Source organism: Chelonia mydas, chromosome 9, assembly GCF_015237465.2.
Source record: "Chelonia mydas isolate rCheMyd1 chromosome 9, rCheMyd1.pri.v2, whole genome shotgun sequence".
Taxonomy (NCBI): Eukaryota; Metazoa; Chordata; order Testudines; family Cheloniidae; genus Chelonia; species Chelonia mydas.
In genome coordinates this window covers 30,399,758-30,424,302 of record NC_057855.1, presented here as the reverse complement: position 1 = coordinate 30,424,302, position 24,545 = coordinate 30,399,758, and the positions used below count along the sequence as shown (strand labels likewise).

The window sequence follows — 24,545 nt, the reverse complement described above, 5'->3', positions numbered from 1 at the left end:
AGTTCCAGGGTATTAGAGAGACAACACACTGTATACAACAATGAGAATATACGGCTTAAAATCCCCTCTAACCTTAGGGACCTGAAGTATTTAGCGGAGAGAGTGGAAAGATATTGTTTTCTCATTAAAAAGAGAGGAGGAGACTGCTAAGACTGGAAACTAACAGAGAAAAGTATTAAAGCATCGAAAGGACTAATTTCTTAAATTCTAAATGGGCAATGAACAATTTCTGTTGACTAAAACAATCTCACAGGTACAAACCTTAACTTTGGAGGCAATTCTTTGTATGCTCATCTAAAAGTAGCCCCATATTTGTTTGTTCAACATAATACATAATATAAAAAATTTCATTTGATCATCAGAAATTTCTTTTCTGATGAGCCGCCTCCTTATCGGTAATGCTCTCGCATTAGTTGAGATGTAGTAGAGTATCTCATTGCTTCTACAAGGTAGAGTATACATATGCTATTAAACAGATTTCATAAGACTTAAATGTGGACTTTGTCTGTTTAGGTCACAGCAATAAGGAAATGAAGTATTTGTCCTAAGTTTCAGGAACTATGAGTCCCATAACCAAATTGTTGCAAGAGATTTGGAGGAGATTTGTTCTTTTGAAAACTAATTCATTTGTTCATGAGCAATATTTATAAATACCCAGGTTTCAGAGTAACAGCCGTGTTAGTCTGTATTCGCAAAAAGAAAAGGAGGACTTGTGGCACCTTAGAGACTAACCAATTTATTTGAGCATAAGCTTTCGGATGCATCCGATGAAGTGAGCTGTTGCTCACGAAAGCTTATGCTCAAATAAATTGGTTAGTCTCTAAGGTGCCACAAGTGCTCCTTTTCTTTTTATAAATACCCAAGAGCTCAGCATATTTTATATACTATGTGGCTGATTGGGACTGTGCAGGCAAGACCTTGCACGACTGGAGTCCTTAAAAGTTAATGGGGCTTGGTACAGCAGTTAGCCTTCTCTAATGGGATTGTAGGATCAGGGCCTATACATTAGAACATCAGAGTTACAGACTGCTCAGTCAACCACACACCTCATGTGGAACTGGAAGTACTCAGGTGGCAGCAGAGACGAAAAAATTCAAAACACATACAGCACTGTTAAACATAAACTACTAAAAAAAAAAGGGAAAGGTCAATCCTTTTTTAAAAAGTAAGGAAATTGTTTTTGCACTTTCATTTTAAACTAAGATGGTTAAAAGAAGCTTTTTTTTCTGCATATTAAAGTTTCAAAGCTGTATTAAGTCAACGTTCAGTTGTAACCTTTTGAAAGAACAACCATAACATTTTGTTCAGTTACAAACAACCTCCATTCCTGTGGTATTTGTAACTGAATGAGGTTCCACTGTAGTTATATATAGTACAGGATTGCTTAACCCATTACTTAAATTCTGCCTCGCTGGGAAGGAATGTGGCGGATATCAAACCACATACAACACTAAAGAGCAGTTCAAGGCAGAATGGAAGGAATATTTGGTTTAATTGCCATTGTAGAGTATATTTAAGTAGGTGGAATATAATTACTAGATTGAAATATGACCAGGAAACATGGATAAAATCTAGAGCGAGGCAGAGTCTAACCCTTGCTTGCCAAAAGCTGTGGTAAGGTTTGTGAACCTGTGCTCATTTATGGACTTTTAAGATCATGACTGCAGTGTGCTGGTGCTGTGCAGACAAGCCCTTAGTTTCAAAGTGCCATAGAGGGGTGTGTTTTGCACTCTAAAAGATACCTAATTTACATTCATGTAGTCCACAGGAAACAGGTCCATTTTAGAGTACTCCAGCAAGGTCTACATGGGGTAGTTAAAAGCACAGCCCATTAGTAACCTCTACAGATATAGTTATGCTGTTATAGTCGTGGCAGCAAAGCCCCCTAATGGAGACACGGCATATGTCAGCAAAAGGAGTTCTGGCATCGCTACACCACTTCCCCCAGTGACTCTCTTATGCTGGGGGGAAAAAAACCTCTCTTCTGGATAGATGTGACTATACTAACATGGTTTTTGCAAGCACAACTGTGTCACTAGGGGGTGTGGTTTTTTTTCATACTACTAGCCAACGTAACTCTGCCAGTAAGACTTTGTAGTGTAGAGCAAGCCTAAGTGAAACTTGATGGTTTTGTTTGTCTTTGAAATCTTTGATTTGTTCAAAGCGAGCAAAGGAAAGACACATACCCATGAATCAAAACTGAAAAAAGTAGATGTGCATGAACCCTTGCAAACCTGAACTCTTGTGTATCTCACAGTTCTAGATAATGCCTGTCCTGCTAAAAGCATTGTGGGATTTTTCAACAACACAAGTGGTCAATTCTTCATCCAAAAGGTGGCATCTCTCACAGTATTGTGATCCCACGCAACCTACTGTGGCATTCGTTTAGTACTGACTCAGAGGAATACACCTGCTAAATCAACAAGGCCAAATCCTGCAGCAGGCAGGTATTTCTATGTCTCTCTACCACATACTAACAAGTCCTGGCACTGCTTTGTTTTATGAGATCTGATGAGATAACAGCATGAGCTGATATGGCTGCTGTGTGTAGATGACACTGTGTATTAATCAAACTGAAGTTTACAATTCTTGATTTGTTCATTTTAAAAAAACCAAAAAGACTATCTTACAAAAATATGATCTGTCTCGAGAATTCAGTTATACCAAATCAGGTAAGTTTATACCTTAATAGAATGTGTCAATTCAGCCACGACATTCGTCATTGCAGAAATGCTGCTACAGACATCACAGATGACATTTTCTTTTGAGCTCCACTATAGCTGAAAAACCACCAATACCTATTCAGAGACTGATTTAGAGTTAACAGGGGGACAATTTTACTACACTACAGTACATAAACACTCTGTATTGTCAACATTTTATAACTGGTCACAACACTTGTAAGTATATTTTACTGAATCTGTGTGTAATGCTGTTAAATGCAGATAAAGGCAGGAGAAGACCAGTGTTTTGGTTTTATTTTGTCATTTTAAAGTGATTTGGGATAATAAGCCTGTTAGGCTATTAGGAACCGAGAGTTATAATTAGTTTTCAGTTAGTGATGTAAAGTGCAGTACAGTGTCTTTGGTAGAGTTTTATTGCACACTTGTTCTACGATTGCCACAGGGCCTGATTCTGATCATGCTTGCACTCCAGAGTAAATCCACTGAAGTCAATGGAGTTACACTGATGTTAAACCAGAGTAAATGTGATCAGAATCAAGCCCCTGCTACTAAACATATCTGTTAAATTTCATTGTGCACTCTTATTCTTTTCTGTATCTTATTGAATAAGAGAACATTACTTTCTGGATTAAGGAAAATATTCTTAAATAATACTTTTAGGCTGATGCTGTCCTTGCTCATACAAAATCCCATTTGGCTTTGAAGTATTGGATCCTTTATCTGGAAAAGCTTTGTGTTTATATTTTATATAATAAAGTCTTAAGTAGATTTTTTTTTAACCAGTGTTAGTCTTGATATTTCTTGCAACTGTCAAACCTGTGACATGCAGCAGATAAAGTGTAACAGTTGATTAAATCCATTTGATATTTTGCCTCATAATCTTAATTTTATAAAAAATAAACAATCATAGATAAGAAAGTAAGTTAAAGGGTAAATTTAAGCCCAGTAGGAACAAAGGGGCAGGGAGGAGAAAAAACAACCCCACCCAAAGATAAATGAACTAATGGAGATTGGTGAATTCCAGTGTACGTTACAGCTCTCCAGGCCCCACTGTTAATTTAAAAAAGGAGCCGGGGGGGGGGGGGGGGGGGAGAGGAGTCTCTACATGCTTTTATTTTTCCCTGAATGTCTGTTTCAGTTATTTTAGTTCTCTCCAGAATCATTTGCTGCACTATCATAAGGTATTGTAGCTCTTTGCTCATTGCCTTTGCATCAGCAACGGCCATGCAACTCCAACCATGTCCTGCTTACAGATACTGGATGCTTTTTTCTTTTCAGTATCTATTCTTCTACTAAATGAACAAAGCTTAATGTTTAGGGTGGTTGCATAAGTGCACTTAAGGAAAATTGCTTAATTTTTCTGTATGTGAGAGAACAGGAGACTAGGGCTCTGACCTGCTCCATTGAAATCAATGACAAATCTCCCATGGGCCACATCTTTGGGGCTGACTTTCTTGCACCTGGCACAGCTCAGAAGGGCTCTGTGTAAAGGTAGCTGAAAGCCACTTCTACCTGGTGCAACTTGAGGCAGCACCAGGCCTGCTCTAAATCCCACCAGATGCCAGTTGTCTGTGAGGACTGTTCAAGCAGCTGAGGATCTCTGGAATGTAATGGTACTCTGACAATGCCCCTTTTTTCCTAATCTTGCCCTCTATGCTGGGGGCGGTAATGGGACAGGAGCTGCTACAACAGCACCCAAGGACTCCCTTATTCCAGGGCAACTCTTAGCTAGGTTCATCAACTTGATGGCTTCTTTGTACTGGGACCAGTGAAAAATAGACAAAGTGGGGACCAAGATTTGGCCCCCGTGACTTCAAAAGGAGCAGGTGCAGGGCTCTGAATGCCGGCCTTGCTCTCAGCGTGGAAAGATGGTGGTGTCTGTGGCAAAGACAAATTACTATGGGATTGATTTTTTTGAAAACCCTACTTTTCATTAATGAGCAGGTATTGACAGAGACACAGTCCGACTGACTCCAGGGGCACTACTCATGTGAGTAGCTGCTTAGTAGTATGAGCAGAGGGTTCAAAATCTAGCCCAGTGTCTGTTTGGCAAATCATAGATAACTTGCATCTAACTTTGTGGTCTTTCTGATTTCTCCAAGTGCACCCCTGTAGGAGTTCAGCTTCTTGCTGTTAGCTCTCGCATGATTCTTCCACTTGTAGATTGGGACCCAGGAGTGCTGTCCTGTATACCAATAGTTTATCATCCTGCAGATCCAAATGAATTTGGGGCACTTGCATTTCCTCCCCTTGGGAACATGCAACCTGTGAGAGATTGACCAATAGTCTGCTTAAAACAATGTGTTTCATTTAGTAGTTGGAACAAAGCACTAGAGGGGAAAAAAGGGTTTTTAAAACCGCTTATGCCCATATTTCTTATGTTTGACTACAACCTAAGCTATAATTTTGCCTTAAATTATAGGAACGCAACTGCCACAATTTACATTCTCCTAGCATAGCCTAGATTCCGGCTGTGGCTGCGTGACTCTCAATCTGGTTCTCTCAGGTTATGGCTACCCATAAAATGCTACAGCGGTGCAGCTGCACTGCTGTAGTGCTTTAGTGGGCACTACCTATGCTGATGGAGGAGTTCTCCCATTGGCATAGGTAATTCACTCCGCCAAGAGATGGTAGCTAAGTTAACAGAAGAATTCTTCCTAGTACTGTCTATATGTTGGGAGTTAGGTTGGTATATCCGTCTTTCAGGGGTGTGGATTTTTCACACTGCTGAAAGACTTAGCTATGCTACTGTAAGTTCCCAGTGCAGAGCAGTCCTCCGCCTGATCTACCCTGTTAATTGATTTCAGTGATCCCCCAAGAAGCATGGGCTGGAGCCATTAAGGTTACTTCCCCTGGCATTGTCCCTTAACAATCCTTAATTTTAAACTATTAGACAACTATTAGAAAAGGCCTGCTCCGTCTCTGAAAGTTTTACTTTCCAGTGTGGTTGCAGGAACATCTGCATCATTATTTCAAAACTGCCTGTTACGTGTCCCTGCATCAGCAATGCATCCTCTACTAAGGTATATCTTTGTCATTAACTGGGGTGATCGGTACCTGGGTTTAACTGAGCCTAGGTGTGAGCAGACACTCTGTAAAGCCAATTTTTCCTCACTGGTGGCTGCACTCATCCATGTGTCTTGCTAGGACTTCTAGGGGCACATCCCATGTGTCCGGTTGGGAGCAGGGTAAAACCCAAAGCTGAGAGTAGCAGAGAAGTTCATAGTCGAGTTCGAGGCTGGGGTCGATACCAAGGATCAGAGTCTGCCTCCTGACCCACTCCTGAAATTGGACTCAATGTCCAAATTAAGCAGAGGTCAAAGCCTGGAGTATTAGCAGGAATGGTTATGGCAGCTACAGGAGATCCACACTCTTGCCAAGACACGTTTTGGAATGCCCCTTAGGTTTATATATGGTGGGGATCCAATCAGAGGCCTTGAGGCTGGACTTCTTGTTGTCTGTCAACAGAGGGTCATTGATAGTGGAGTGTGAGCTGCTTACAACTGCCACTGGGTGAAGGTATGGAGAGGTCTGATGCCTGGCAGCTCTGTGGGCCTGGATTTGAAACCTGTTGAGTCTTGCACAGTGGTTGTTAGTGCTACAATAAATTGCGTTGGTCTATGATTCTTCCCTAGTGATTTGTGAGAGAACTCGTCTGTTTGGGCTCACAGAGGGAATTGTGGGAAGGCATTGCAGAACTATAAGCACTTGAGTGATTTATTCTGACTGTACAGTGGGTAGGGTACCAGCCTGAGTGAAAGCAGTACTCAATCTTTAGCCTAGTGCCCCAGCCAGGCCTGCTAGTTCATGCTCAGGTCAGTTCTTTGTGGACAGAAGGAAGGTTAGAGCCTAGGTCAACTGTGCAGTGAAGACATACCATTAGACTTACAAACCAACAATAACACGGGCTAAGGCCAATTCAAAATCATGTGGAAGATAGCTTCTGCCTATTTAGGGGATTCACTGCTTGTTATTTCTACTTCTCCAGTGGATACTCTGTGTGTGATCTTTCTGATGCTAATGTATATTCCACGTCATAGTGGGAGAAAAGCCTGGCTCATCAACTCCTATAGTATTACTCTTAGGAGGAGGGTTTCTTTGCACAGACTGAATCAAAATCAAGGGAGAGTAGTTAATGTCACTGCAGCTAATTCTGCCACTTACTACATCGACTGTTGATGTGCTTGTTGCCATTAGGCCTTCAGCCACCTTCTATTACTCGTACCATAAAAGGAGCAGTGGTATCTGCTCTTGCTTTTTATTGCCAGCTGTGCCTTTCTTGAAATCCTATAAACCTGTTCTAGCTTCTCCATTTTGTTTGAGTGCTTTTGTAGAATTCTTCATAAATAACAAGTCCTCACATCCAGGCTATATCTAAATCTTGCTGATTCTTTCAGCGTAGCAGCTCTAAGATATGTCCTTTCCTATCTATGCACACAACTAAAACTCTCATCCAAGCTCTCCTCATCCTGTGTCTTGATTTACTGCAACATCCTTCTCTCTGGCCTTGACAAATACAATCTTGCCTCCTTCATTCATTCAGAATGCTGCTGCTAAAATCCTTTCCCTAGACCATTGCTTTGACCCTGTCATCCTTATTCTCTTTGAATCCCTCCACTGACTACCCCTTCTCTGACATCTGCCATAAGCTGCTTGTATTCACTTTCAAGGTCCTTCATAGTCTGTTTCCATACTGCCAAGCTGTCTTGCTCTTGAGCTGTCTGCTCACCTGCAATCGGACAATGATGCCAGCCTCCACTGCCCACTTGTTAAATCTTCAAACAAAATTTGTGCTTTCTCCAGAGTTGTCCCACACTCTTAAACATCTACAAAGATACCTCATCCCTCAGATCCCTCCTCAAAACTCCATTGCCATGATGCCTACAAAAAATGACTTTTACTGCAAGTGCGCTAAGACCCCCGCCTATCATTGTCTCATTGTTCACTTTTACACCCCTGTTTGTTTGTCCTGTTTGTCTCTTACCATCTGTTGCCTTTTGTCTTATGCTTGGACTGTAAGCTCCTTGGCGCAGGGCCCATTTTGTTATGTGTTTGTACAGCACTTAGCACAATGTGTCCTGTTCTATGACTCTGGTTCTAGGCACAATGGCAATAAAAATAGTAGCAGATGATAAAGCTCTGAATGCCGGAGTCCTTTCTTTATCATTTGGACAGGTGCGTTGTCTTACGAATCGTTCCTTATCAACATTCTTTTTCTCCCCTCTATTACGTGGAATAAACATACTTTGCTACCTTCCTTTGATCAGTTATGTTTGAGGTGTGCTACGTACATTCCTAAGTGTGGCATTTGAGCATCTGTGTGAAGTTAATTATTATTATTTTAAGGTCCTTTCCAGACAGCGACTTAAGAAAGTGATCCATTGTGCCTTACAAACCAGACACCATATCACAGAAACATTCCTTTAAACAGTGTCGATATTTCACTGTCGGACTTTCTAACACCAAAAAGACCGTTACACTGGATGGCTAATGATGCAATAAATTCAACCAGGAGCTTGTTATAGTTAAGCTGTAAAGGGCAAAGGTATTTGGACAATGCAGATTAAATTAGACCTGTATCAATTACTAACTGTGTAAGTTATTTCTTCTGTTGTCCTTTGTAGAAATGTCATTTTCCTGAAGAAATAGAGGTCATTCTATTTACTACATGTTTAATTCTTACAGCCACTAACTTCTTTGTGAATAAATAATAGGCCTAGTTCAGAAGACAGGCATCAACTCAGAACAATTATCAAAGACATTAGGAGACAATGCTAATGTATTTCATGCTTCAAAAGCTACAGCTGCCAGAAATTCACAGCAATCAATCAACACTCTTTTCTGCTGTTTTTCATATATTAACACACTGGGGGTAATTTTGAGCCTGACTCTCTCCCCCGACCCCCACCAAAAATAAATTTACTGGGTATATTAAGTGACTGTTCCTTGGAGACCATTTGACATGTAGGTAACATTCTTAAAGACAAACAGCATTTTATTCCTTTTTTTGTAGAATGCTCAAAAAACCCCCAAAGAACAAACCAAACCCTATTTCAGACAATCAACACATTTCATTGCATTTGACTAGAATTCCCTTTTTCTGCCCTTGTAATCTGCAACTTGTAGTTAGACAACTGCACAGGCAAGTTGCAATGGATAAAGCCTTTCCCTTTCACAGCCTGTCAACTCTTCCCCTGGATTCTTACATAAGATAAGTTTGGTCGCAGTGTAGTCTCTTGTGGAAAATAGTCCATACAAGGAAAGCATCTCAATTTACTGGAATAAATGGCTTTATGGTCTGGGTCAGAAAAGGCTTCGGTAAAGTCTAGCATATAGAGTGAATTATTTCTAAACCCCCAAAGCCAGGTCAAGGTTTCTACCACAGACATTTGTATTGTAACATTTTGTGATGTATACTGTCTTCATTTAAAAGACTTCAGTCTCCAATCTTATCTTTTCCTTGACCTTCACTGAGGATAGACTAATAAAAACTATTTTTATAAGCAACATAAAGCTTGCACAGGCATAGATGCTGCAACCACAACAACAAAAGATTACCTGTGAATTTATGAAGAGGGGATGCTGCTGCTTATAGTAACAAATCTCTCTTCTGTTAATAAGCGATACTGGCTGTGCCCTGGGAATGCAGAGGCAATGTTATTGTTATGCTCTCAGCAAGAGCTAATTATACACTGTGTCACAGCTCTGTTTTCTGTGGGGTTGTTTTCATCTGCTCCAAAAAGGAGCCTGTCTAAAACTACAAATGAAATTACAAAGTATTTTTGTACTTTCTCTTGCCTTTTCCTTCCTCCCATAAAATATTGTATTTTCAAGTTCCTTGAACTCATTTCAGAATGAGACCTTCAGCTTCTGGTAGAAAGGAAAACCCCCATCGTGTGTGCTAGAAGAAAACAAAACTGACCCTGAGCAGTCTCCCTCCCGCTAACCTAGTTAGCCTGCAAGGAGTGTTAAGTTGCCGAAAGCCATTACCCTCTAAGGTATTTGCTCCAATATAATGAGCTGTACAAGGCCCCCTCTTGCTTCTCCCCTTATTTTGGGCTGGGAGTAGCCCCCTTCCCATCCATCCATGAAGGCAGGAATAGAGGAGGATCAGGCTGGGCTAATCTGACACCCTCTCATGCAGGCATTGGAATGACAGATGCCTAAGAATGGGCGGAAGTGGAACCAGAACATCAGTCATCAATAAGACTGATAGCTTACAGTGAAGTTTTGCTCTGAAAAGTGATGTTGTAAATTTGGCAGAGGGGACTCCATGGTTATTGTCTCATGGATTTTGAGGCCAGAAGGGACCATTGTATCATATAGTCTGATCTCCTATATAACATTGTGACTCCAGATCGGATTTGCTGAGTTAAAACAAACCAAAAATAACACCTTAAGAGAGTTTAGCTGTCTGCCACCTCAACCGAAACTTTCGGTGTGATCTGAAAGTCCAATCTTAAGGCTTCTAGGTGCTCCAGTGCTGTTTTGTTCATGGATCACCCTATTAGTTCTTTGAAAATGTCTGGTTTGCTGCTCCCAAGACCTGCAGACACCTCTCAAGACTCCCACCTTAGACTGGCTCTTTACACAGAGCTGGAATTTGACCGTTTTCTGCTATTGAAAGGATCCATTTTCAATTCAAACTGCATATGTGAGCCATGTCAAACTGTCCTGTAAACACTGATACACAAATAATAAAAATACATGGTTAGATGTGAAAAATCTTCATGGATTGATACGTGGTCATGAGAACTTGTCCACAACCACTTTTGGAGAATTACTCTCCCCCCCCCCCCCCCCCCCCCCCCGATAAAAAAGAATGGGCTTGATTTTTACCAATGATAACCCTTGTGATGGAAAGTCTGTATGATATTCCCACAATCTGCTTCATTCGCGTGGGGCGAACAGCCTGTCAGTGCAGTGGGTAGTGCTAGGTGGGGAGGGGGTAACCAGAAAATGCACTGACATGGTTATACACCCAGGAAGCCTCTGTTGAGGAGGCTCTTATGGTGCTTGGGCCAGAAATTAAAGATACCCTCCCCCTTGTGGCTAAATAGCCTGAATGGTGCAGGATATGCAATTTTGCAGCCCTTTGTACCAACAGTAATTAATTGACCTCATTAAGTATTAGCCTTGAAAATAGCTTTGCTAATGGGAGAAGTACTTATTGTAAGGGCATGTAAATACACTGGGGTGTTCTATGTAACCTGTGTAGGGATATGTACGTACTGGTGAGTGCTCTCATGCACCATAGCCTGTTTGTATTATCTCCCCTTCATAACACCAAATAACTTAATATTTTAAGAATACATAGATGAGAACTTGCACAAACAGAGTGTGACAATAACACTGGCCAGATCTGTGGTATAAGTACCCTGAAACCACAACATGTTTGGCCCTTCATGTCCAGTGCCTTTATAATTAAAATGTCACGTTTTCCAGGGGAAAAGATCCAAACTTTAGTTTTATTTGGTAGTGTGACCTACCAACTTACTCGTGGCATATGGCAGAGTTGCCCCAGAGAGTGATGCACATTCAGTGCCCCCAGTCAGAAATAAAAAGGTGTATTCTTCTCTGAGAAGGGAGGGACTCTATATATTATATAAAATACCAGTTCTGTGTTAAAAGGTAAAGGAAGTAAGAGACACTATAACAGCTGTACTAAAACAAAGCTAACTGTAGAAAAGACAGATCAGCTGGAAGATAAAGCTAATGAAGATGAAAGAGCTCTTGACTCCCATTTCATAATCACCTTGAAGGTCACTCTGTTACAGGTATGTAAACAACTGCACCTATTAATCTTCATACAGCTGGGTGTCAGGGAGAAGGAGGGTGAAAGGAAAGAAAATACGGGGGGGGGGGGTTGTCATGACTAAAAGAAAATGGAAAGACTCCTTTGTCAAGGAGATTGCCCAAGTGTAACTGGATTCAGATCTTGGCCCATTGTCTACAGGAATGATAAAGAATTGGCTCTTTCCCCATCAATAGTTGGATGAAACAGCAGTAAATTTAATTACTTAATCTTCACTCTTGAGCAGGCAGAAATCTCTGGCTTCCAGAGAGTGGGTTATTTCCTTTTGGGGGGGGGGGGAGGAGGGGCAGGGGAATGAATGTACTCTAGGGGTCAGATCCTCAGCCTGTGCAAATCAGCATACTTCCACTGAAGTTAGTGAAGTGACAATGCCAATGTTCACCACCCCTGGGGATCTGGTGCATTCAGCTGTTGTGGCATCAGTGAACTTGTACCATAGATCTGGCCAGAGTGGTGGTGTCACTTTTTGTGTATGTAGGTTCTCATTGCAAATTTATCTCAGATGAGCCTCCTTTAGCATCAAAACTAAAGTTCAGTGAATAGTTTTTAAAAATCCACCAACAACTATTCAGTTTCTCAAACATTCATGTCTCCTGTATTCACACCCCTCTTGTATTTGCTCTTTGTAAATATTTATCCTCAAAGCATCAGACTGAGGTAGATACTCAATGGGATGTATATTAGCTGAAAAGATGGCCAATGTTTGGAAAGTGTTCTTGATTCACCCATCCCTGAAAGGTATCATAAGATTTAGAGAAGTGGTTACCTAATGCAAATAATATCTACTATTCTATATCCATTGCTGTCAGCATTCTGTGTGCCTAGTCCTGCTTCCATGGAAGTCAGTTTAAAGATTTCCACTGACTTCAGTGAGTGCAGGACTGATGCTTGTAAGTGTGAAATGATCTGATAACCTGGAGTAGCTGATCTGGACTTTGTCTCCTGAGTGTTGCAGGAAGTGAACTGCGTTAGAAATTCCTTCTTTCCTAGTCCAACTTTGAAATCTACAGAACAGAGCCTGTCAGAGGTGCTTGAAAAGCTGATTGCTAGTGATGCTTTATAGGAGTGAAGACTGAGTTACAGGAATGAGGACTACAAAAAACAAAGGCATTTGGAATAACAGATGGCACAATCCTAATAATCTATTCTTTAAAATGGCAGTTTAATTCTGACAGGCTTTTTTCTTAGCATTATTGAAACTGTTTAATCTCAGCATCAAAGCACTAGTTGTTTTTTTTGTTTGTTTTTTGTTCTTTGCTTCCTGTTCTTGTTGTGTCTTCTGCCTTTGATAGACTTTGTTTTTACTAGCTGGAATGTAGTAGAATGAAGTTAAAAGGGGACAGAAGAAGTGAGAATGAGAAGAAAGTGAATGAGACAGTTCAGTCATGAAAGTGAATAAAAAATTGAGGGCCAGCTAATAAAAATAAAAACTTTTAAAGATGAGAGGCAATGAGAACTGGGGGGACCAAAAGGAACGTGGAAATATAGTCAAATGCAGAAGGTGCTGTTTTGTAATGTATTCATTTTTTTCTTGTTTCCGTATGGAAACACTGAAGAAATTCATTCCCTTAAGTAAAAAGCACATTTTGGTTTTAGTTTAGGTATTCTGTGTTACTTGATAAATGCACTTTTATCTAAAAAAGCACAAGGGACTGGATTATAATCTCAGTCTGCCAAGTGAGGGGAACTGCATAGCTGTACTGCCCCTGCAGCACAGCAGGGACTGAATTAAGAAAGTCATGCCACAGTTTGGTCCCTGCTTCCCCCTTGTTCCATGGGAAAAGTAATCTGTGCCAGTCCGTCTCCTGGCTCAGTTTTTCTTCCTCTGCACTGGCTCAGCTGTGCTGACCAACGTGTGGAAAGGGGTAAGGAGCACAAACCTGTGCAGGAGGCAAAGTAGCTGCCTGGCAGCAGTGGCTTCCTCTCTGTTTCCCTCTCTTTCCCACCTGTACCCACAGCTACTTAGGCAACAAGTCTCTGAAGTCACTGACATTACTCACATGCTGAAAGTTCTGTATTGCATTAAGTTCCTTGTTGAATTGAGGTCTGTGGGAAGCAAGCACAAGAGAGCGGCTTACACCTCTGCTTGAGTGCACACACTGTAAGGGTTACAATCTAGCCCAAAATTATTTTAAAACCTATCTCAAAACAACAGCTCACTGAAGTCCTACTTGTCCAGTACTTCTGAGCTAATTTTTTAAACACATGAGCTGGGCAGCTCAATAGATGCTGTATACAGTGAACACTGGAGAGAGGCACCTTCAGAGGGAAAAATGCTTCTGATAAGTTAGGTTTCAGAGTAGCAGCCGTGTTAGTCTGTATCCGCAAAAAGAAAAGGAGGACTTGTGGCACCTTAGAGACTAACAAATTTATTTGAGCATAAGCTTTCGTGAGCTACAGCTCACTTCATCGGATGCATGCCGATGAAGTGAGCTGTAGCTCACGAAAGCTTATGCTCAAATAAATTTGTTAGTCTCTAAGGTGCCACAAGTCCTCCTTTTCTTTTTGTGATAAGTTAGAAGTGAAAGGAAGCTTCCATACATAGTTCTCCACAAATCCCTCACCTAAATAAATAGAAGTCCCGTGCCATTCATACACTGTTAGTGTTTCAGTTTGGGAGTACCCTTTTTAATGTGCTTCTGAGTACATTTTGACGCAACTATAGGTGTAAACAAACTCAAAATAATTGAATAGCTGTCATATTAAAAAAGTGTCACTTAAGTTCTGTGACAAAGTTCCTGCTCTATCTTGGTGGGTCTTGCGCTTATTGGCGGATTTGCTCGCCTTGGAGCTTCATGGCAGCCCTCAGCTTGGCCGTTTTTCTGAACCCACAGTCCAGGTCGACAACTCCTGTGTCTGACCAGGAGTTGGGAGGATTTGGGGGAAACCCGGGCCCGCCCTCTACTCCGGGTTCCAGCCCAGGGCCCTGTGGAATGCAGCTGTCTAGAGTGCTTCCTGGAACAGCTGTGTGACAGCTACAACTCCCTGGGCTACTTCCCCATGGCCTCCTCCAAACACCTTCTTTATCCTCACTGCAGGACCTTCCTCCTGGTGTCTGATAATGCTTGTACACCTCAGTCCTCCAACAGTCCGCATTCTCACTCTCAGCTCCTAGTGCGTCTTGCTCCCAGATCCTCACATGCACACCACAAACTGAAGTGAGCTCCTTTTTAAAACCCAGGTGCCCTGATTAGCCTGCCTTAATTGATTCTAGCAGCTTCTTGATTGGCTGCAGGTGTTCTAATCAGCCTGTCTTAATTGTCTCCAGAAGGTTCCTGATTGTTCTGCAACCTTCCCTGTTACCTTACCCAGGGAAAAGGAACCTACTTAGCCTGCTCTCCTGCTGCTGCCCTCTGGCCTGGGCTTTCCTTGCTTTTTGCCCCTGCTTTCAGCTTCCCCTCCGACCGGGCCAGATGCTCTCCCCCCTTTCTTTTCCTTTTGTTGTTTTTTCTTTCTCCACTGTTGCTAGAATGCTGGCCGGCTGCCGGCCGGCTGTTAGCCCCCCCCCCGGCCCGCCCTCAGACGCTGCTGCCACTCCAGCTGACCCCCCCCCCCCAAGAGAGGAGGGGCCTGCCGGCCCGCTTCCCCAGAGGGGGGGAGTGGAAGGCCCCAGTCCCCAGACCCAGCCGCTTGCTGTTTGTCTGCGGACCCGTCTCCAGTTGAGAGGAATTTTATCACTTGCTCCGGCATTTCTGGAATGCAAAAAAGACAACCCAGAACAGACAGAGAAACAGCCGTCTACCAGAGGAACACCGTCCGGGGAACTTACAAATCGCTGTGGAGGGGGCCCAAGACTGAGTAACTTTCGAATTGTGCTCTCGTGTGGGGGGAGGCCTTGACTGTGTTTGTAGGGACACAGGGGGGTGGCACGGAGCTGCCCCCCGATCCATCTGTGTCCTCCCAACCCCCACACTACCATCTTCACAACTGCCGCCTCCTCCACAGTCATTGCTGGCTGTTCAACATCTGCCTCTGGACTTAGCTGCTCGCCCTGATTCCACCGTGTGGGCCAGAAGCACCAGCCAACCAAACAGGACTCTCAGGACAAGTGTACGGTGGTTCATGTGGCCCCCCCAGCCCCCGAACTGCCCATCCCACAGCCTGTCCCTTTTTACCTGACCCCAATTCCTGTTAACCACCTGCCACCGCCCCCCCTGGGGCATCGGCAATGGAGGGCACCGGCGTGACCTCCGCTGCTGCCATGCCCACCGCCTCCCCAAACTCTAGGGGAGCCCCCCAGCCGGCGGGAAAGGCCAGGGCAAGAAGAAGGGGAAGGGCCCCGCTAAAACCACCAGGCCCTCCGTGGCAGGGGCCACCCCCACTGCTGCAGCCCCGCCACCAACCACGGCATCCCTCCCCGCTGCCCCCTTCACCAGCTCTGAGGGTGTCCCTCCCTCACCCCCCAGGATGTATGCCCCGGGCAGTGGCAGCCCCCCCGCTGGCCGCCTTGTCATCTCTCCCACCCACCACCTCTGCCACCATCAACAGCGGCCGGGGCCCCTTCCCCACCATGACAAGGAATCACGGTGTCTGATGCCTCCTGGTGCCCACCTCGCCCCACGTGGAGACCTACATGCGGGCGTTGGCAAGGGTGGTGAGGCCCTTGGCCATTGTGGCGGCCTCCAAAATGTATGGGAAGGTCATCGTCGTCTTAGCATCAGAGGCTGCTGCCCAGGAGGTGGTGGAGAGGGGCCTGGCGGTGGGGGGGATGTTTGTCCCCCTAGAGCCGCTAGAGCTGGGTAGCCACCTGGTCCTGACCTCTGTCCCTCCTTTTCTCCCCAATGCTGCCCTGTTACCCGCCCTTTCCACCCTGGGGAAACCTGTTTCTGTCATCAGCCCTCTCCCATTGGGCTGCAAGGACCCCACCCTCCATCACATCTTTTCCTTCCGCCGGCAAGTGCAGTTTCTACTGCCGTCGGCGGCGCATGACGGAGAGGCACTCGAGGGGTCCTTCCTAGTCCCGCACCAGGGGGCCCGTTACTGCATGTATTTCTCCACAGGGGAAGCCCGGTGCTACCTCTGCCGGGTGTCAGGGCATGTCCGGAGGGACTGACCCTTAGCCCGGCAAGGAGGGGCATCTGGGATCCCCGAGACCCGGCAGGACATCAGCCCTGTCATTGCCGATGCCCCTGGCTGCCTGATACCTGAACCTGCCCCCCCTTCTCTTTGGTCCACCACTTCTCCTGCTCAGGCCCAACGGGCACCTCCCCTACAATGCCCAGACGAGTGGGAGAGCCCCGCCCTCGCTGCTGACAATCTGGCGGGGCCTATGGAGGAGGGTGTAGCAGAGATACCACCAGGCGTGGGGGAGAGCCTGCCCCAGAAAGAATCCTCCGTCCCTTATGCTGCCCCACCGTCCCCCCCCCAAGTCCCTGAGCCATCGCCTTTACCCCCTGACACGACCCCTGCTAACCAGCCCCCAGATGATGCCATGGAGGGCTGGGCCCTAGTCCAGGGGAAGCGAGGCAAGCGGAAGGCTCGAGCTCCGCCTCATCTACCCAAGGCGGAGGCCCCCCGGAAGACCAGGAAGGGGGGCACCGATGCTGAACCTTCCGCTTTGCCCAAGAGTGCGTCCCATCCACCGGTGTCAGCCGGGAAAGACGTGGTAGCACTGGAAGGTAGTGTCTCCCCTCCATGGGAGACCATCCCCTCTGAGACCCTTGAGGAAGCCCCTTCTGTCTTGACGCTACCCGAAGCCCCCGTGAACCCCAAGGCAACCATCGTGGCGGATGCCAGCGGGGAGAACCCCGGGGCGACGGAAAGTGTCCTCTCCATGTTCGAGGAGATGGAGGCCCTAGATCTGTCCCCGGTCGCCCAGGGGGGAGGACGACCTTTTGGCAGCAAACCTCGATTTGTGTGACCTCACTCCACCCCTCTTTTCCCCATGCTCCCTCCTCCTAACTGCTGCTTCTGCTCCCACCTCCGAGGAGCCCCTGGACTCCTCCATCGACCTGGCCGCTGATGGCACCCCGCTGACAACCACCGAGCCTGCCCAGGTGACAGCCGGCGCCATGCGGCCGGGACACGAGTCGCCAGAGGCACCCCCCGTTGGTGCGGAGCAATCGATTTCCTTCCCGGGCGGGGGCCCAACAGAAGATAATCCACCTCCTGATGCTGTGGCCGCTAAATCCACCATAGAGCCCATGCCCGGTATCACTGAGAGCTCCCTCCCCACCCCCTTAACCCTCGAGTCTGATCGGGAGGCGCCACCATCCAGCTGCTTGCCTCCCGAAACCCAGAACCTCGCCTCTGCCCCTGCCCCTACCCCTGTCCAATTTACCTCCTGCAATGCTATTCCTGCCACCGGGGCTGTCTCCTTATCTTTCCCAACTGATGACCCCCAGGGAGTGGCCTTTGTGTTCTCCTGCCCCGACCCATTAGGAGCTGCTATCTTCCCTCCACCGCCCCCTATTGCCCTAGAGCTTGAGGCGGGCCTAGAAGCTCCAGCTCATCAGGCACCCTGTCGGGGGTCCGCAATCTGCTTGTCCGTTTTAGTGGACCATGGGGCTGCACCAAGGGCCTTGCAGGGGAACAACCGGGAAACCGTAACCCCACCCCCCCATGAGCTGCGAGAAGAGCTGCGGAAGTTTTTAGAGGATGTCAGTGGCTCCCGCAACAAGGTACAGCTTGCTCTCCAGCGATGGGGGGATTTTTTTCAAATCCTCCGGGCCACAAGGGCCCTCATGAGGGAAGGTAAAGGGACGGGGAAGCAGGATGCCGCAGCCTACAGTCGGGTCCACATCTTCCCTGACCAATTACTCACCTACGGGATGGGTCAAGGACTGTTGCACGGCCCGCTGGGGGATGCGAGCGTCCCTGCCAGTGAGGATCTCCCCCGGCCCCCCCATGACACCTCTCACCATTGCAACGTTGAACACCCGGGGTTGTAGGATGGCTCTCGGCAGATCCCAGGTGCTCTCCTTCCTTCGGGAGGGAGGGTACTGTGTGATTTTCCTGCAGGAGACCCATAAGGATCCGACCGCCAAAGACAGTTGGCGGCTGGAGTGGGGGGACAGGGTCTACTTTAACCATTCCATGATTTGGCAGGCTGGAGTGGAGACCCTGTTCTCCCCTGACCTACGGCCCGAAGTGCTAGGGGTCGCCGAGGCCATGCCGGGTCGCCTGCTGCATCTCCTGGTCCGTATAGAGGGGCTCGTGGTTAACCTCATTACATCTATGCTCCAACATCGGGCCCGGAGCGGCTGCAATTTTATCAGCAGGTGTCCGCCTTCCTCGGCACCTTAGATTCTCACGAGTGCCTGGTCCTGGGAGGGGATTTTAATACCACCCTCGAGGAGTGAGACCGCTCGGGGACCGAGCAGAGCCTGGCCGCCACGGACACCCTCCGGGAGATAGTTGAACATCACTCCCTAGTGGACATCTGGCATGACCACCACCCGGATGACACTTCCACGTTCACCTTTGTCCAGATGGAAGCCCGTCGGTCGAGCCGCTCCCGGTTGGACCACGTTTATTTATCATGCTTCCATCTCTCACGAGCCTACTCCTCCAGCATTCGGCTGGTCCCATTTTCTGACCATCACCTAGCCACCGTGACAGCCTCCCTCTGTGCGGAGAGGCCGGGGCCAGCCTATTGGCATTTTAACAACAGCCTGTTGGAGGATGAAGGCTTCGTGACGTCCTTCCGGGAATTCTGGCTGGCCTGGCGAGGGCAGCGGCGTGCCTCTCCATTGGCGTGGCGATGGTGGGACCTGGGGAAGGTGTGCGTGCCCGGCTTTTCTGCCGCGACTACACCCGGGGCACCAGCCGATGGAGAAATGCAGCAATAGAGCAGTTGGAACGGGAGGTGTTAGAGCTGGAGAGGTGTTTGGCCACCAGCCCCGAAGACCCGCTCTTCTGCGGAGCGCACCGGGAGAAGCGGGAGGAGCTCCAGGCCCTCGAGGACCATCGGGCCCGGAGCGCCTTTGTTCGATCCTACATCCGCCTCCTTCGGGAGATAGATCGCAGCTCCCGCTTCTTCTATGCCCTGGAGAAAATGAGGGGGGCTAAGAAACACGTCACCTGCCTCCTGGCAGAAGACGGCACCCCCCTCACGGAACCGGCGGAGATGTGCAGGGGGGCCCGAGCCTTCTACGCAAGTCTTTTCTCCCCAGATCTGACCGACCCTAGTGCTTGCAGAGTGCTTTGGGAGAAGCTCCCTACGGTCAGCACGAGCGACCGAGACCGGCTAGAATTGCCTCTCACTCTGGCCGCGTTCTCTGAAGCCCTCCGTCGTATGCCCACTAATAAATCTCCAGGCATGGACGGGCTGACTGTGGAGTTCTACCGCGTGTTTTGGGACGCCCTCGGCCCAGACCTAGTCACTGTCTGGGCCGAGTCTCTGCAGATCGGGGTCCTCCTTCTTTCGTGCAGGCGAGCTGTGCTCGCCTTATTGCCAAAGAAGGGGGACCTCCGTGATTTACGAAATTGGCGTCCCGTCTCGCTCCTCAGCACAGACTACAAAATCTTAGCGAAAGCAATCTCGCTGTGGCTAGGGTCTGTGCTGGCGGACGTGATCCACCCAGACCAGACCTACCCCGTCCCGGACCGCAGTATCTTTGATAACCTATTTATGGTTCGGGACCTTTTGGAACTCGAGCGTAGAGATGGTCTGTCGTTCGCCCTCCTGTCCCTAGATCAGGAGAAGGCATTTGATAGGGTGGACCATGGGTACCTCCTGAGCACTCTGCAGGCGTTTGGCTTCGGACCCCAGTTTGTGGGTTTTCTCCGGGTGCTGTACACTTCCGCAGAGTGTCTGGTTAAGCTCAACTGGACCCTGACCGAACCGGTCAGCTTCGGGCGAGGAGTACGGCAGGGGTGCCCCCTCTTGGGCCAACTGTACGCTCTGGCGATCGAACCCTTCCTCTGTCTCCTCCACAGGAGGTTGACAGGGTTGGTGCTGCGGGAACCGGAGCTGCAGCTGGTCCTGTCAGCGTACACTACTGACGTGTTCCTCGTGATCCAGGACCCCGGCGACTTGGCATGGGTGGAAGCTTGCCAGGCCATCTATTCGGCAGCCTCCTCCGCCCGGGTCAACTGGGTCAAGAGCTCTGGCTTGGCGGTAGGAGACTGGCGGCAGGTGAGCTCCCTCCCACCCGCGCTTCAGACCATCCGGTGGAGCATGGGTCCACTGCTCTACCTCGGCATTCACCTTTCTGCCACGCATCCCTCTCCGCTGGAAAACTGGGAAAATTTAGAGGGCGGGGTGATAGAGCAGCTCCAGAAATGGACGGAACTACTCCGATGTCTCTCCCTCCGAGGGAGAGCGCTGGTGCTTAATCAACTAGTCCTGTCCATGCTCTGGTACCGGCTCAACACCCTGGTCCCGGCCCCAGGACATAGATTCTGGGGTTCTTTTGGTCAGGAATGCACTGGGCCCCTGTAGGGGTTCTTCATCTAACCCTGAAGGAAGGAGGACAGGGCCTGAAGTGTCTACACACTCAGGTCCGTGTCTTCCGCCTCCAGGCCCTACAGAGGCTCCTCTATGGTGCAGGCAGTTCGGCGTGGAGCACACTGGCGCACGCCATCCTGTGCCACATCCGAGGGCTCCAATATGACCAGCAGCTCTTTTATCTCCGTCCGGGAGGTCTTCCGTGAGACCTCTTGGGGCTGCCGGTCTTCTACCAGGACCTCCTCCGGACTTGGAAACTGTTTTTAGCGACCAGGTCCATGGCGGCCACCGAGGGGATAGATCTCCTCGCGGAGCCCCTGCTACACAACCCCCAGCTCCATGTGCAGGTGGCGGAGTCCCGCTCAGTGCGCCAGAGCTTGATCCTGGCAGAAGTCACGAGAGTCGGAGACCTCCTGGACTACGACCAGGGAGACTGGCTGGATCCCCTGACACTCGCCCAGCGCATGGGGCTGTCCAGACCTCGCACCCCCCCCCCCGGCGCGTACTTCAGGAGGCGAAGGCCACTTTGCCACCCGCTGCTCGAGCTTACCTCGACCGGGTCCTGCTCGAGGGCACGCCCCACCCACCCTCTACCCCAGGCCCGCCGGACCTTTTAATTGGACCCCTGCCCCGCAGACCCAATCGACCCCCTCACCCCTTCACTGCGAGCCGGCTGCATGAACTGCAGCTGGTACGCTTCCAAACCGCGCCAAGGAAACATCTATACACGCTCGTGCTCCACACCCTTCACGCCCTCACCCTAGTGTCCCACCCCGACACAAAGTGGCGAGACCTTCTGCCACCTTTGGAGGGTGAGCAGCCCTGGTGGGCCAGCCTATATTCCACCTTGGTTCCGAGGCCCGTCGGGGACATCAGTTGGCGGCTTCTTCATGGAGCTGTGAGCATGGGCACGTACTTGGCACGGTTCACCCCCGTGCCAGATACTTGTCCCTTTTGTGGTGTGAGGGAAACCCTGGTGCACGTATATTTGGAGTGCGCCAGGCTGCAGCCCCTGTTCCAGCTCCTCACGAATCTCCTATTACGTTTTTGTTTGCATTTTTCCCGTCACCTTTTTATTTATGCACTCCCCATCCATGGCCTCACAAAGTCGCGGGATCTCCTAGTTAACCTCCTCCTGGCCCTGGCTAAAACAGCCATCTATAAAACCAGAGAGAGGAGGTTGGCCGATGGAGTTTCCTATGACTGTGGGGCCGTTTTCCGATCCTCGGTCCGTTCACGTATCCGGGCGGAGTTCCTTTGGGCGGCATCCACTGACTCCCTTGATGCTTTTGAGGAGCGGTGGGTGCTGTCCGAGGTGCTCTGCTCGGTGTCCCTGTCCGGGTCCCTTTGTCTGACCCTTTGATTGGGGGAGAGAGTAAGGGGCCCCAGCCCCAGCCACTGCTGCTGTGGACACCACCACCTTAGAGGGATCCTTTCACAAGTGGGTGCACATGCCTTCCCCCCCCCCCCCCCCCCCCCGGGATTGTCCACCCCACAGCCTGCCCCTCTTGTTGGGTGCTTTCAGAGGAGGGAATTGTTGGTGACACTCAGGCGTGGCGCCAGGTAACTCGAAGGGGTGGAAGCCCCCTCGAGTCGAGGAAGCCCCCTCGCTCTGGGCCACCAGGTAACTCGGAAGGGTGGAAGACCACGAGAGTCGAGGAAGCTCCCCGCTCTGGGCCCAGGCAAGCTTGAACACTTCCCTCCCCTGAAGCTAATGAGAAAACAATTGTGATTGGTTGCTGTGTTACACATTGCATATGCTGCTGTTTTTACTTTGTAAGTGTGTTATGCAAATAAAAAAAATCTTTTGCTTCAAAAAAAAAATTACTCTCCTATAGCCATCTGGCCCGACCCTGTCACAGTTCTTACTGCATTTTGAGTCCTGCATTGATACCTTACCAAGGTAACCTTGGCTTTTCATTAAAAATTGAAGAAAAGTTAGATTTGGAGAAGGTGTTTCATAAAATTTGCAGAGCATTAGCTTCCGAGCTGCTCCCCCCAACCCCAGCTATATCTATGAAGAGACACGTTTTTTTTTCCCTTAGTGACAGCCACCTGATTTTTACTGCATAATCTTGCATTCAGTGCAGTTTTTCTCCTTTGCTCTGTTGCACCCACGGGTGCATGACACAAATATTTCATTTGTTCTAGGAAGTCTCTAATCCTCATAACGGTTGTGAGTAGATTAAATTTAGATGATATATTTCAAATTTTCTTCCCACTATACTCCATAACTTCCTTTTTATTGTGTCATACTAATATTTAGAGAGGAAGCTTTCTTCAGATACTGTGTCTTTCTGGGTTTTTTAATGAAGAACCTAGAATACTTTTGGATGCTGTAAAATAATGTTCCAGACTAGAACACAAATGAGGAATATGACATTACCTTAAACAAGTATGTATGAACAACACATCCTCCTCCTTCGTAGTCATTGAATTCTGCCAAGGTTCAGCTGACTTTTCTCTGTTGTTGAACTATCCATATAACCAGTCCGAAATACACAGCCAGTAATGGGCATGTGGTTATAACAATGCTGCTTCTGTTTCCATATTTAAGACCTCACAGAATTCTGGCTTTAATTGTGAAGGAGGTGAAGTTTCTCCCCAAATGCGTGCCTCCCTTGATGACAGACTTTCATCTCTTGTTAGGTATTGTCATTCTGTGCAAGATGACGAGATAGCAAGTGTGAAAAATTGGGATGGGAGGGCAATAGGGTCCTATATAAAACAAAGCCCCTCATGTTGGGACGTCTGGTCACCCTAATTTTGTGCGACTTTCCATGAAATAAATAGTCTAGTTGAGACTAACAATTTGGTATGGCAACAACCATCTTAAGGTGGGGTTGATTTTTTTTCCCTAGAAGACAGTTTGATGCTGACATGTAGCTAATGAGTTCTTTTTTGTTTAAGTGGTTTTGAGTTTCAAACTTATGAGCGGTGTCAAGAACAAGGAGTCCATGATGACACCAGCATAGGGAAAAGAATGGGGGAGAATGTGCAGTTTATTCAGACACAAAGAAAATATGTATGCAGTAGGAAAACTCAGGCTTCTATCTATTTTCTGGCCTAATATATTCAGCCCATGGGTGGGGAGAGGGAGAAGTTATCTGGAAGGAAAAAAAAAGATCCCAGCACAGAGAAGAAAGGAGTGTGGTAGCTGACTGAGAGACATGAATAATCCACCTTAACAGCAGTATGAGGTGGCAGTAGGTTTCCATCTCATGGATGGGTTCTCTAAATGGGAAAAAAAAACAAGTTTGTTACTGGGGTGTAGCAGCTGTGCTCTGTTCTGAGAGTCTATTTAAGAGCCAAACTTAACACTCACTTTGTAGAAGTTAATTCTCTCGTTTAGGTGTTGCTATGAAAGACTTTTCATTTTTTTTTTAAAAAAAAGTTTCACTGGTAGAAGTTATGAAGGAAGTTTACTTAAAGATATGAAGGAGATATTTGGTCAAGAGGGTACAATTTGAGGTTTCTTTGGGGGTGCAAGGTACAGTTTTTACCTTTAACAGAATCAAGATGTAAGACTGGGAGGGGCCTTGAGACATACTTTAATCCATCTTCCCACACTGTGGCAGGACCAAATGAACCTAGACCTTCCTTGAGAGGGATTTGTCTAATGAGTTCTTAAAAACCTCTAATGATGGGGATTCCT

At 47.5% G+C, this 24,545-nt stretch overlaps 1 long non-coding RNA gene across 1 annotated transcript in view; it reads left to right on the top strand.

Annotated features, from left to right (window-relative positions):
• LOC122461761 overlaps positions 1-24,545 on the top strand; it is a 67,791-nt gene that overhangs the window by 34,473 nt on the left and 8,773 nt on the right. The gene's annotated exons all lie outside the window — the stretch shown is intronic.